This window comes from Carlito syrichta, unplaced genomic scaffold (genome assembly GCF_000164805.1).
Source record: "Carlito syrichta isolate Samal-C Ts95f unplaced genomic scaffold, Tarsius_syrichta-2.0.1 Scaffold287613, whole genome shotgun sequence".
In the NCBI taxonomy this organism is placed as follows: Eukaryota; Metazoa; Chordata; class Mammalia; order Primates; family Tarsiidae; genus Carlito; species Carlito syrichta.
The window spans coordinates 33721-47174 of record NW_007231709.1 but is presented as its reverse complement, the minus strand read 5'-3'; positions in this window follow the sequence as shown (position 1 = coordinate 47174).

The following is a 13454-nucleotide window of genomic DNA, read 5'->3' as shown; positions in this document are numbered from 1 at the left end:
TAAATCATACAGCATATACTCTGATCACAATACAATTAAACAAACAATCAATAACAAAATGATAACAAATAATCTTTATTTTTATATTATAAAAATAATTTGCTAAATAATTCATAGGTCAAAGAAGAAATTATAACAGAAATTTTATAATATTTTAAACTTAATTTTACTGAAAATACTATATACCAGAGTTGTAAAATGCAGCTAAATTTATATGTAAAGTATAATTTACAGTGTTAATATAAGAGACAGACTGAAATTCAATCAGATAAGGATAAATTTCAAGAAGTAGATGAAGAATAGCAAATTAAACCTAAGAAAGCAGAAGGCAAGAATTTCAAAGGTAATAACAGAAACTAATGTAATAAAAAATAAGTCTATAGAAAATGTCTAACTCAAATTTTGTTTTTGGTTTTTTTTTTTTTGCATTATATTTTTAAATTTTGTTTTTTGAAAAGACTGTTAATGTTGATAAATATCCCAACAAATTTGTAAGAACAGGAAAATTTCATAAATAAAAATGTCAGAAAACAGATACGTCACTAAAGGTCCAACAGATATTTAAATGTATCACAAGATAATATTATGAGAAATATTTGTCAGTAAATTTGAAAATTTATGGAAAAGAAAATTCATAAAGAAGAGTACCTTACCAAAATTGACACAGGAAAGAAAACTTGAATATTTCTACATCTAATAAAGAAATTAAATATTTAAGAATGCTTTTCTACAAAAAAAGACCCCCAAAATTTTAGTTCCATCTTGTTTTCGAGGTATAGAATCATGTCATCTGCAGAGAGGGATAGCTTGATTTCCTGTTTTCCTATTTAGATTCCCCTGATCACCTTCTCTTCTCTGATTGCTCTAGCTAGGACTTTCAAAACTATGTTGAGCAGGTGGGATGAGAGTGCACATCCTTGTCTTGTTCCGGTTTTCAGGGAGAATGGTTCCAATTTCTGTCTGTTTAGCAGTATGCTGGCTGTGGGTTTCTCATAGATGACTCTTACTATTTTGAGGTATGTTCCATATATGACCAGATGTTCAAGGGTTTTTATCAAGAAAGGGTCCTAGATTTTATCAAAAACTTTTTCTGTGTCTAATGATATAATCGTGTGGTGTTGTTTTTACATCTGTTGATGTATTAAATTATGTTTATGGTCTTACGAATGTTGAACCAGACTTGCATTGCAAGGATGAAGCCAACTTGGATGTGGTGGATGATTTTTGATATGTGTTGTTGAATCCATTTTGCTAGGATCTTGTTGAGAAATTTAGCATCTATGTTCATCAAGGATATTGGCCCATAGTTCTCTTTCTTTGCTGGATCTTTACCTGACATGGATGTCAATGTGATGTTAGCTTCATAAAATGATTAGGGGAGATTTCCATCTTTCTCAATTGCCTGGAGAAAAAATATTATTAATATGATAAATTATATTTACAAAATTCTACAGCAAAATCACACAAATTGATGATCCACTGAATGCTTTCTTTTGATGCTGAACAAGACAAGGATGTTTACCTTACATCAACATTTACAAAAAATTTTAGCCAGGACAATAAGACTAATCAATGGAATGGAAGTTAAGAACATTCGTATAGAATAAATAAAATTACAAAAGTTAAAATATCCCATAATTTAATATGGAAAAAAGGAATCTACAGTTAAATCATGAAAAGTTATGTGAGTAACAAAGTTGCTGAATGTAAGACCAATATAAAAACATTGTTTCTATGTATAAATGACAAGAATTTTTTTAAGTGTAAATGACACCATTTACAATAGAGTCAAAAGGCACAAAATATATAGACATTACTAAAACAAAAGGGGTTTAACACTTTTGCCTTAAACACATAAAAATTTTGAAAGAAATTTAAGATCACATAAATAATGAAGAACTGTACCATGTTTATTAATTGTAAATGAAATGATAATGTCACTCCGCAAATTAAGAACTAAACTGGAGGATTACCCATAGATATGAAAATGTATTAAACAACTACAGAAACTATTATAAATATGTCAATGGAAAATAATAGAGTCCTGTATGGTGTACTCGATCTGCTATAACAAATCACCATAGACTCGGTGACTTAAACAACAGAAATTTATTTTCTCGCAGTTCCAGAGACTGGAATTCCAAGATCAGGATGTCAGCAGGTTTGTTTTTCTCTGAGTTCTCTCTGACTTTCAGATAGCCTCATTCTTGCTGTATCCTTACTTGGTCTTTTTCTGTGTGTGTGTGTATGTGTGTGTGTGTGTGTGTGTGTGTGTGTGTGTGTGTGTGTGTGTGTGCGTGTGTGTGTATTACTCCTGGTGTGCCTCCCTCTTCTTATAAGGTTACCTTATAATATACAAAACATTTGTAATCAAGTAAACAAATAGTTAAATTACAATAGATGCATAACAAAGAATAAAACTTAACAATGAGAAAAAATGAACTACTGATACACGTAACAAAATGGATGCATCTTACAACCATAAAGGTGAAAGAAACAAGCTGGACACCAAACAGTGCATAGTGCATGATTTCATGTATATGAAAAACTACTCCCTATTGAAAACAATCAAAATATTGATTGCTTCTGTATAAGGTGCAGATACTTAAATGGGGCACAGGAAACTTTCTTGTGTGTTGAATATTATAAACTTTTCATTTCAATGATATACTTTGTATTTGGCTTATTTGCTTTTAGTGTATTATATTTGTCATATACATTTGTCAATATTTTAGTGCATACATGTTTTTATGTATGTGTTTTGTTGTGTGCAAATTATCCCTCAATGAGATCCTCATACGTTTATAAAAAATGACTTGAGCAATGTGCTGGTGATGGCCTAGATATGTCACTTTCACATACATAATGATGATGATGACAATTTTAATTTCTTATCATGTTTATTAATTACCATGTGTCAGACACTGTTTTAGGCACTTTATATGTATAACTTAAATTTAGTCTCACATTTGACCTATGAAATACATACTATTATCAACATTTTACATATTAGAAAATAAAGGCACAAGTTTAAGAAACTTGTTCAGACTCACATAAGTAAATGAATGAGCTAAATACAAATTCAAAGCAACTGACTCCAAAGTCCCTATTTCTAATAATTACCTTATGTTACATTTATCAAGTAGAACTATCATATATCATATATGAAGTTTTAAAGCTTCCTACTTATGTAACTATATTTTAAAAAGCAATCAAACTATTTATGCTAACATTATAAAATATTAATGTGCCATTTTCTATAACAATTTCAACAGCAATTTTTGGCATCAATATTATGAAGTCCCAATCAACTTCCATTTGGAGGCACATTCATACTATTTCTTGAAATAAAATAATTTATTTTTAACATCTTAAATCAAATCAAATTCACTGAAGACAGACGCAAAGAAAAAACCCCACACATCAAGGAAATCACAAAGTTCATCAGTGAAACAATCTTCAAGTTTCCCAGTGAAGGAGCAAATATCTTAAGCAGTCATTGCATAAACTTCTTACACTTATATCACTTTTATACATTAATTGGTGTTATCAAATACAAAAGTAAATTTTTTCTTATGTTTATAGTTTGGCAATAATTCTACTGTAACTAATATTAGAAAACAATTATGAATACTTTAAAATGTTAAATTAACTCAAATTTAATTAATATGTTAAGATACTCATCAAGTAAAATGACACAGGAAAGACAGTATACTTATTTACTGAGTGAAATTTTCAATTTTTGTCTTGTAGATTCAACTTTAGACAAAGTTTTTGAGACTATGTACATAATAATTTTTCTTTATATTTGGATTCATGCAGTCATTCAACAAATGTTTTTAAATTATTAACTATTAGTTGGCAATAAATGAAACTGGCAATTTCATAGATTAAAAATATTCAGATTTCAGCAATTTTTATGGTGCAAGTTAATACATAGTATTGTGATAGATGCTAAATATGATTCAGAACGTAAAATATAGTACATCATTTCTGGCCTAATAAGAAGATCTGAGACTTTTATCACTAACTGAGTGAGATAACAAAGCACAGTATTTGTACTCAAGAGTCAAAATACTAAAAGATTTTTAAAAACAAGAAAATTTATATGGTCTGGATGGCATTATAGTCAGATGAACTTAAACATTTCAATACATTTACATTGATACAGTTAAATAATCATTTGAAAATATTATGCATCTGTGAAATATTTGAAAATTACTCTGCATGATTTTATTCATCTCTAACATTGGAAACATCTGGAGATTTAAGATCCTTTTCTCCAGTGATCATTTAGCTATTTGATACTGTTATTCAAGTGAATGTGTACTTTTCCTTCAATTAATTTTTTTCAACAACTTCAAAATCAATTATCAAATACCAAAGTGTTTATGACCACCTTTTGTACAAAAAAAAAAAAAAGACACACACAAAAACATACAAAAACTTTTGTATCACAGCACCTGGTAAAGTTTTGGTTACTCAGTAAGAGGATATCAATCTCAAATAAAATTCTGTGAGCACATAACTATACAAAAAATTCTTCAAGACTTCAATAATAATATCTCATTTTGTAAATAAAAGAAGATATATCAAATTGGTAAATCAAGAAAATGTACAATAGTTTCTTTATAATGTAATTTTTCACTATTTATACAGTATTCCTAAAGCTCAATTTAAAAATTATAACCAAGATGTAATAAACTATAATACTATTAATAATTAAGTTCTGACAAAAAAAAATGAAGGTTCTTATTTCATGAGAAAAATAATTTGAAACTTTTAAAAAAATTTCTTTTTTATTGATGAACATTATAGAGTGGTATATTTCTGGAGAAAATGTAAAGATTTAAAATTAGCTTCTGCCATCCTGAGAAACAAGTATGCATTGTCATGTTAGTGACCCCAACTTGGAAGGAAGAAATAGTTGTCGAATTCCACAAGATCATTGAACTGTTGATGCTAGTGGCTCAAGATATATTACAATTATTATTCGTTTTCACGGTTGTATATTTCTGAAATATACAACAGATTAAAAATAGATTTAAGGAGTACAGGTGCCATTTTGTTACATGGATATATTGTGTAGTGGTGAAATCTGGGCTTTAAGTGAAACATAACTCAAGTAGTGTTATGTTGTATTCATTAGGTAATTTATCATCATTCAGCTCCACCCACTCTCCCACATTTTTCAGTTGCCAATGTCTCTCATTCCCTACTCTATGTCCATGTGTACACGTCATTTAGCTCCTACTTGGTATTGGGCTTTTTGGCTCTAAGTTATTTCACTTAATAAAATAAAATGGCCTTCAGTTCCATCCATGTTCCTGCAAAAGTCATAATTTTATTTTTTATGGCTATGTAGCATTCCATTATATATTATATATAATGTATATATAAATGAAAACATATACATTTTCTTCATGCAATCATCCACTGATGGATATTTAGGTTGATACTACATCTTTGCTATTGTGAATAGCGCTGTGGTAAACACACAGGCTCAGGTATCTTTGTGATAAAATGGTTTATTTGGGGGAGGGACGTAAATATTCAGTAGTGGGATTTGTAAATTGAATGATAGATAAGTTTTCAGTTATTTGAAAAATCTTCATACTGTTCCCATAAAAGTTGTACTAATTTACCTCCCCGACAACAGGGTATAAGCATTTCCTTTTCCTTGCCAACATCTGACGTTTTTTTTAACTTTTTATTAATAGCCATTCTGACTTGTCTAAGATGGTATCTCAGTGTGTTTTTAATTTGCATTTCCCTGATTGTTAGTGATGCTGAACATTTTTTCTTATGCTTTTGGGCCACATGTATGTCTTATTTTGCACAAATTATGCTCATGTTCTTTGCCCATTCTTTAATGGGGTTATTTGTTGTTTTTTTTCTTGAGGTTTTTTTAATTCTCTCTAGATTCTAGAAATTAGTGTTTTGTCAAATGTATAGTTTGCAAACATTCCTGAAATACAATTTTTTAAAGTTCTGAAAATAATTTTCTTTTTAGCCATCAAGGTGATATCTAATCTGCAAATTCACTCAAATTTGGTAATGGATAGAAAATTAATTAAACTTTCTCCAAATAAATTGTATATAGAGAAGAATACATCAAATTTACTATTTCATTGTAGCCCAAGAGTTATCCCTTCATATGTTAGGAATAGATAATTCTTAATAAATTAAAATATATTTTTGCTATTCAATGCAACTAGTTTTCTATAGATATTGCTAGTTTTGCCTGTCATTGTTTTTACTTTTAATTTTCTCAATTACATTGAGACCATAACATTATCTTGGACTCAGTAAAAGACTATAAAGACAATTCTGCTTATAAATCATCTAGATAGATGTGTATCATCTGTTCTAGTTTTAAAGGCATACAAAAAATAAAACAGAGCAATCGCCTTTGGAACCCCATTTCAGTGTCTAATCTCACTTTACAGGCACATTTTTCATGACTCCCTACACCCAATGTCAAAATAGGGTTTTAGTATTTACCTGCACCATAAAATAAATCCTAGGACAGTTTTCTGCCAACAATTTCTATTATTAAATCCACAAATACCTGAATAACATGTCAATTATATTCATTTCAAAACTAGATTAATTAGGCCTGTAACATCAGAGCTCTCAAGATTTTTTTGTATGACCTATAGATAAAAAATATTCTGGTGCATTCACTCTTCCACTATAGAGATGATAAAACATTTGGTCTACTCTATAGTTGCTGTATACTACTGAATGTTTTAATCTACTTCATAATTCATATACAACACTAAACATTTAGCTAAAGGTCTCTATAAATCTGACTTAAAACAGACTAGTGCTTTCTTACCATCCTAAGGACCAACCCTTAAGACACTCAGTAGTTAAAGGGAAATCTTACATTGTTGAATAGTTCTAACAGTTGTGTATTTCAGAAATATGCAACTGTGAAAACTAATAACAATTGTAATATAACTTGAGCCTCTAGCATCAAAATTCCAATGATCTTGTGGATTTTGACAACTATTTCTTTCTTCCAAGTTGGGGGTTGCTAACATGAGAATACATATTTGTTTCTCAGGATGGCAGTAGCTTATTATTTTTTTTTTTGAGTTGGAGTCTCACTCTGTCACCCAGACTGGAGTGCAGTGGCTGCTCCCAGCCACCGCAGCCTTGACGTGCTGGGCTCCGGCAATCCTTCCGCCTCAGTCTTCCAAGTAGCTGGAATTACAGGCATGCGCTACCACGCCCGGCTGATTTTTTGATTTATTGTAGAGATGAGGTCTCGCCAAGTTGCCCAGGAGGGTCTCGAACCCATGGACTCAGGCAATCCACTCACCTTAGCCTCCCAAAGTGCATGATTACAGGCTGAGCCACTGAGCCTGGCGGCAGTAGCTTATTTTAAGTCTTTACATTTTCTCCAGAAATATACCACTTTATAATGTTCATCAATACAAAAACAACTCTTTTAAAGTTTCAAATTATTTTTCTCATGAAATAAAAATCTTCATTTTTTTGTCAGAACTTAATTATTAATCGTGTTATAGTTTATTACTATTGGTTATAATGTTTAAATTGAGTTTTAGGAGTACTGTATAAATAACAAAATAATTGCATGAGAAAGAAAATTTTGGCTACTCTGAAAAAGCTCATTTGAGGGTTTGTGCCAGTGCTAAAGAAATTTAAATTTCTGTAAAGCACTGCCATCTACCAAAAATAAAAAAATATATTTAAATTCTCAAATAAGACTTTGGAACTAATTCATCCAATTGGAATATCCTTGCATACGATCTGAGCAGACATTTAGAAAAGCTTTCAGCCTAAATAATTGCTTGAAGTCCAGTTCATCTTCTGACCCACAGCCTCCAGAGCTTATATTCAGATTTGGCATGGATTGATGAAAGCTCAGGATAAAATTCAGTAACTGGTAAGAAGCTTAAGATATACCTTTAGTATTTTACTTTTACATTATGTAACTAATTTTCTCAACAGCCCTGAATTCTAGAAAATAACCAGAGTTGTCAATGGAACAATAAATGCCTTGACAAAGGAATGATCAAATACCTCTTCTTTTTCATCACTTTATAAGCTTTACATTTTTATCTGTTTTAACATTTTTAGGACAAGGTCAGGCACAATGACTCATGCCTGTAATCCTAGTACTTTTGAAGGCAAAGGCAAGAGGATTGCTTGAGTTCAGGAGTTCAAAACCAGCCTAGGCAATAAAGCAAGACCTTGTCTCTACAATTTTTTTAAAAATAGCTTGGTGTGGTTGTGCATGCCTGTAGTCCCAACTATTGAGGAAGCTGAGGCAGAAGGATCTTCTGAGCCCAGGAGGTTGAGGTTGTGGTGAGTCATGATTGTGCCGCTGCATTTCAGCATGGGTAACAGAGTGAGACCTCGACTCAAAAACAAAAACAACAAAAATTTTATGACAGTGCTAAGATAAAATACCTCAACTGAAATGTGTCCTCCTCTTGGTAACTTATTCAGTATTTCACAATCAATTTAACTAAACTATTTAATTGAGCTTTTTTAAACTGTGAGTTAAATTAATACACATGTGACAGTCAGTTATAAATCTAGAAATACAAGCAAAGTTTTAGTATACTTTCCCCCAGAAGTTAATTGGATAAAACTCTTTAATGAATCAACTCTTTCTTTTTTCATCCTAAGTAAATGAATATTTGTATCTATGAATTAAACTCAAAATTTAACTGAAGTTTCTGTTGAAACCGCATTCAACAGAAGTAAGTAATATCAATATTGATGTCTTCTATTTCCAAACTACATTTATATACTGATAGACTTCCTTCACATATAATTTTGTTACTTGACCAGTATACTATAAAATATTATTTATGAAGAAAAGTCTCTAAATAAAATATGGAGGTTATTGCAGCAGTTCTGCCCCTGCAGGGATTGGGGGCCTCTAGCGGTGTGATGGCGTCAGCGATTTAAACTTGAAGGATAGATATAAAGAGAAAGAAAGTGCGGAGAAAGAGAGCAACTGGACTCCTGTCTAGTGCAGATGCCATTTAATGGGTGTAATCCCAGGGCTTTTATTCCCAAACTCTGCAAAGTTATTATCACAGGAACTCCTGCTGCTACAGTTACACAAAAGTAGCATGTGCCTTTCACATGACCAGGTCCAGGTGCACACAGGACACCCCCCACTCTCAAGCAGATGTATTTTTCAAACATGAAGAAAAACATGAAGTTCTTATCCAGTTTCTATGTACCCTTAATTGTTTATAGCTACATAACATCGTTCAATGCTTACACCCAAAATCAACATAATGATATATTACCTTTTACTATTCTATGCTAATTCAAACTAGTTTCTATGAAACAGTTGCTGCTATAGTTACACTCTCCTAGCACCAGCAAACCTAATTCAAACTTCACTGGCTCCCCTGAATCAAACTAAATTAACCACACTTCTATAACAAAATGGTTACTTAAATTTTCTTAATCTATATAAACTATTTTCTAAAACCTATATCTATAAATTTCTAAACTCACATCAAGAGAACCTGTGTGACTTGCACCAAGGCTCCTCAATGTGACTGAAAGTTAAATTTAAATTGTTTAAAAGCAAAAACCATAAACTGTGGAAGATGGGAACAATAGACTCCCAAGTTAACTGTGTTCATTCTGGTTTCAGAGTCCTCTGTTAGAACCAGCTGGAGCCTTTCCTAGCTGCTTGGGTCAATGGAAAAGGAGGGAGGGAATGGGGTCAACAGCTCCCAAATGTATCCTAGTGGTCTCAGGATCAACGGCCCTTCCTGATCCCTAACTCTCAGTGGGCCTCTGTGGCCAGCTCCCAATATTTCCCCCTTTTTTATTTTTAAGCATGAAACCATGGAACTCTGTGTTGAGCTGAGATATGCTCTTCTTCAACACTTTGATGATGATAGGAAGTAGACACAGCAACAAAGGATCACTGCTCCACAAGTCCCCACATTAATGAATATAGACATTAACAATTTTTGATCAATTAATGAAGAAAAATTGTTAAATATAGAACTGGTCAATTCGGTAGACCAGAACTGCTTTTCAGCAAATGTCGTGTCTTGAGTTTCCTGATGCAATTTAGTAAGGTCCATGCTCAAGTCTGAATTATTCCAAATTCCAAGAATATGATATTTAATTTTGTCCCATGTGTGGACAGATGTATTTACCTCTAAAGGAGTGAGGCAAATCCATTTAAACTCAGAGTAACATCAAAGCGCCAACCTAATTTTTAAAGTCACAAGTTCTTGTCCTATAGCTAGAACTGCTTCTTCCAAAGCATTAACTTTGCTCTCTAGCTTGTGATCAATAATCTCTTGGGTAGCTAAGACTATAGAAACATTCTTAGATAACTAATCAGCAAAAGTAGTCATGTGAATTCCCTGAGCTAGAGCCACAACTGAAACTGTTACTGAAGTAGCAATAGCTATTAGGGCTGTAATTCCCAAGATAAAAGTAACTAGAGTTTGTTTGTTTGTTTGTTTTCTCCAAAAGAGAATTAACCTCATACAATGTTTGTAGACCATATTCATCATATCAGCGAGATGACAGTTGTACTGGAACCATTAAATAAGGAGGTTGTTTTAAGATTACAAAACCTTCATAAAAGGTATCAGTTAAACAATTTGTGAGAATACAATTTTGACAAGATATTGAATACACATCATTGTGGTGATTAATTTTTACAGTGTGATATTCATACCATACAAGAAAAGCATATGGAGATTGTAAACAAGCTCTTATTTTATAGGTATGAAATCCCCCCAAGTGGTTGGGCTAAAACAGTGGGCTTCAGGGCAGCAAGGGCCCTCCATAAGTAAGGTTGAACAATTTATTTCTGATAGTAGTTGTTATAGTTTTTCACTAGGTATGGAATAGTCCACTTTAGATCCATAAACGCACTCTCTCCACTTTGGATACCCAGTGTCTTGCTGGATGAGGAACCAGTCCTTCTCAGTGTTATTAGGAGAGCAGATGGGTATACTAGATGGTGACAAAGTTTTTGTGGCTAAACTGAGATCAACTCCTCCAGTCATCAGCATTTCAAATCCACCAATCTTCTCTATGATTGCTCTGAGTTGGACTGTTAGTGGTAAAAAAACTTGAGAGAAGACACTAAACAGGAAGCTTTATAGTTGTTAAAGGCTGAATTATCATAAAAGCAAATGGGAGATGAGTAACAATGTTCTTCATAGGAAAAATTATTGTTAATAACATGTTTGGTTTGAGCATAAAATAAAGCAGGTTCCCTGTAATCAGTTAATGTTACTTGCCAATCACAACAAAGTTTGAAATTAAAACTTATCATAAGAAACAATTATATTGTGCACATCATATCCAAATAATTTAACACTTCTATGCCTCCCTTTGGTTATAAGTAATGCTACTAAATAAGGATAGGAAGTCAATATTTTCTTAGATGACACTGGTAGATGGAGCCGTTCCATCAGTCCTTCTTGCCACAGACATTCTATGGGAGTATGGAGAGTGGCCAGAATAATTAAGTCTCAAGGTAGGCAGTAATCTACTCTTTTAACCTTTTGAGACTCAATAGCCTTTTTTACAAGGGACAAGGCTTCCTTGGCCTCTGATGTGAGAATTCTCTTAGAATTGGGAGAAGAATCCCCCTGTAACATATTGAACAAAGGTTTTAAGTCTGCTTTGGTGATATGTAAATAAGGCCTAATCCAATTAATATCTCCCAACAATTTTTGGAAATCATTTAATGTCACCAAGTGGTCTTTTCATAATTGTAAAGGTTGGTGACTTACCATTTGTGTGTTTAACACACGGCCAAGATATGTGAAAGGAGGACTGGTTTGAATTTTTTTTGGGGGGAGGGGGTTTCAGACCACAATTAGTTAAAGCAGTCACAGTTTCATTAAGAATATTATGTAAAAGGTCACGATTCTTGTGAGCCAGCAAAATGTCATCCATATAATGGATTAAATAGAGATTAGGATATTGGCTTCTAATACCTTGTAAGGCTGCAACCACATACTTTTGCCACAAGGTGAGGCTGGTTTTTCATTCCTTGTGGCAGGACTTTCCATTGAAATCTTTGAAATGGTTGCTTTAAATTCTCTAAGGGCAAACCGAGTGTAAATTGTTTACAATCCTCTGGGCTTAAAGGTATAGTAAAGAAAAAATCCTGTAAATCAATAACTATAATATTAAAGTTAACAGGTATAGTGGCTGGGGATAGCAATCCAGGCTGTAAAACTCCCATGGCTTCCATAGTAGCGTTAATAGCTCTTAAATCCTGCAAAAGTCTTCATATACCAGATTTTTTCTTAATTACAAAAATAGGAGTGTTTCAGGGGCTAGTGGTTGCCATTCAGGGGGCTAGTAGAAGGCTCTATATGACCAGCCTCTAATTGTTGTTAAACTAGTTTTTTGGCTGCCTTAAGCTTTTCCAAGGGCATGGGCCATTGTTCCACCCAAACCAGTTCATTGGCTTTCCAGGTAATAGGGTCTTGGGAACAATGGCCCATAGGATAAATTTGAATAGCCGATGCCAGCTCAATTTGTCTTTTCATTAACTTGGACAGGTTCCTACATTCCCTGTCAGTTTTTGCAAAGTCCCTTAAAGGGATCATAGCCCATTTGTAATATTTGTGCTGAAACTTTGTCATTAGGGCTATATAAAAGCATGCCCATTTGAGCAAAAATATCTCATCCCCATAATATAAAGGGAATAGATGGAATAACATATGTCAAAAAGTTTCTGAAGCCTCATTATCTGTCCAATTTAAAATTTTAGAGCTTTTGGCTACTGAGGGTGCTCAGCCAATGCCTATGAGTCCCAAAGGAGCTATTTGAGTAGGCCAGGAAGCAGGCCAATCTTTCCTGGCAATAGAGGAAACATCAGCTCCAGTGTCCAACAAGCCTTTAATTTTAACTCCTTGTATATATAAGTCTTTTAGAAGTCTAGAGTCAGTAACCTCCTGAACCCAAAAAGCAACATTGCTAGAACCAAATCCAGAGTCACCTCTAGGCAGGTCAGTTAAAGTTTTACCTGTTTTACAATAAAGCAGGAGTACCAACTGGGCTATTCTCTGACCTTTGTTAAAATGCACAGTTTTGTTAGGGGGAGCAACAAGCACCTGGATTTCCCCTGTGTAATCCAAATCCACCACTCCAGGAATAATGGAAACTCCTTGCAAAGACAAGGAACTTCTGCCTAGTATTATTCCCACTATTCCTTCCAGGAGAGGACCCTACTCCCATAGGAATTAGGGTTACCAGGACATACAGGGTTAATATTATTGCAGTGGAGGAACAGAGGTCCAGTCCTGCACTCCCTGGGGTGGCTTGGATGAGCTCTGTGATGGAACAAAAGGAATGAATGGGTTCATGGTGGAAGCTGCCCCTATTGTTATCTGGGGCTGGGACTGGCCCCTCTGGCCATTTCCCTGAACTGGGATAACTTGTTGCTGAATTAAGGG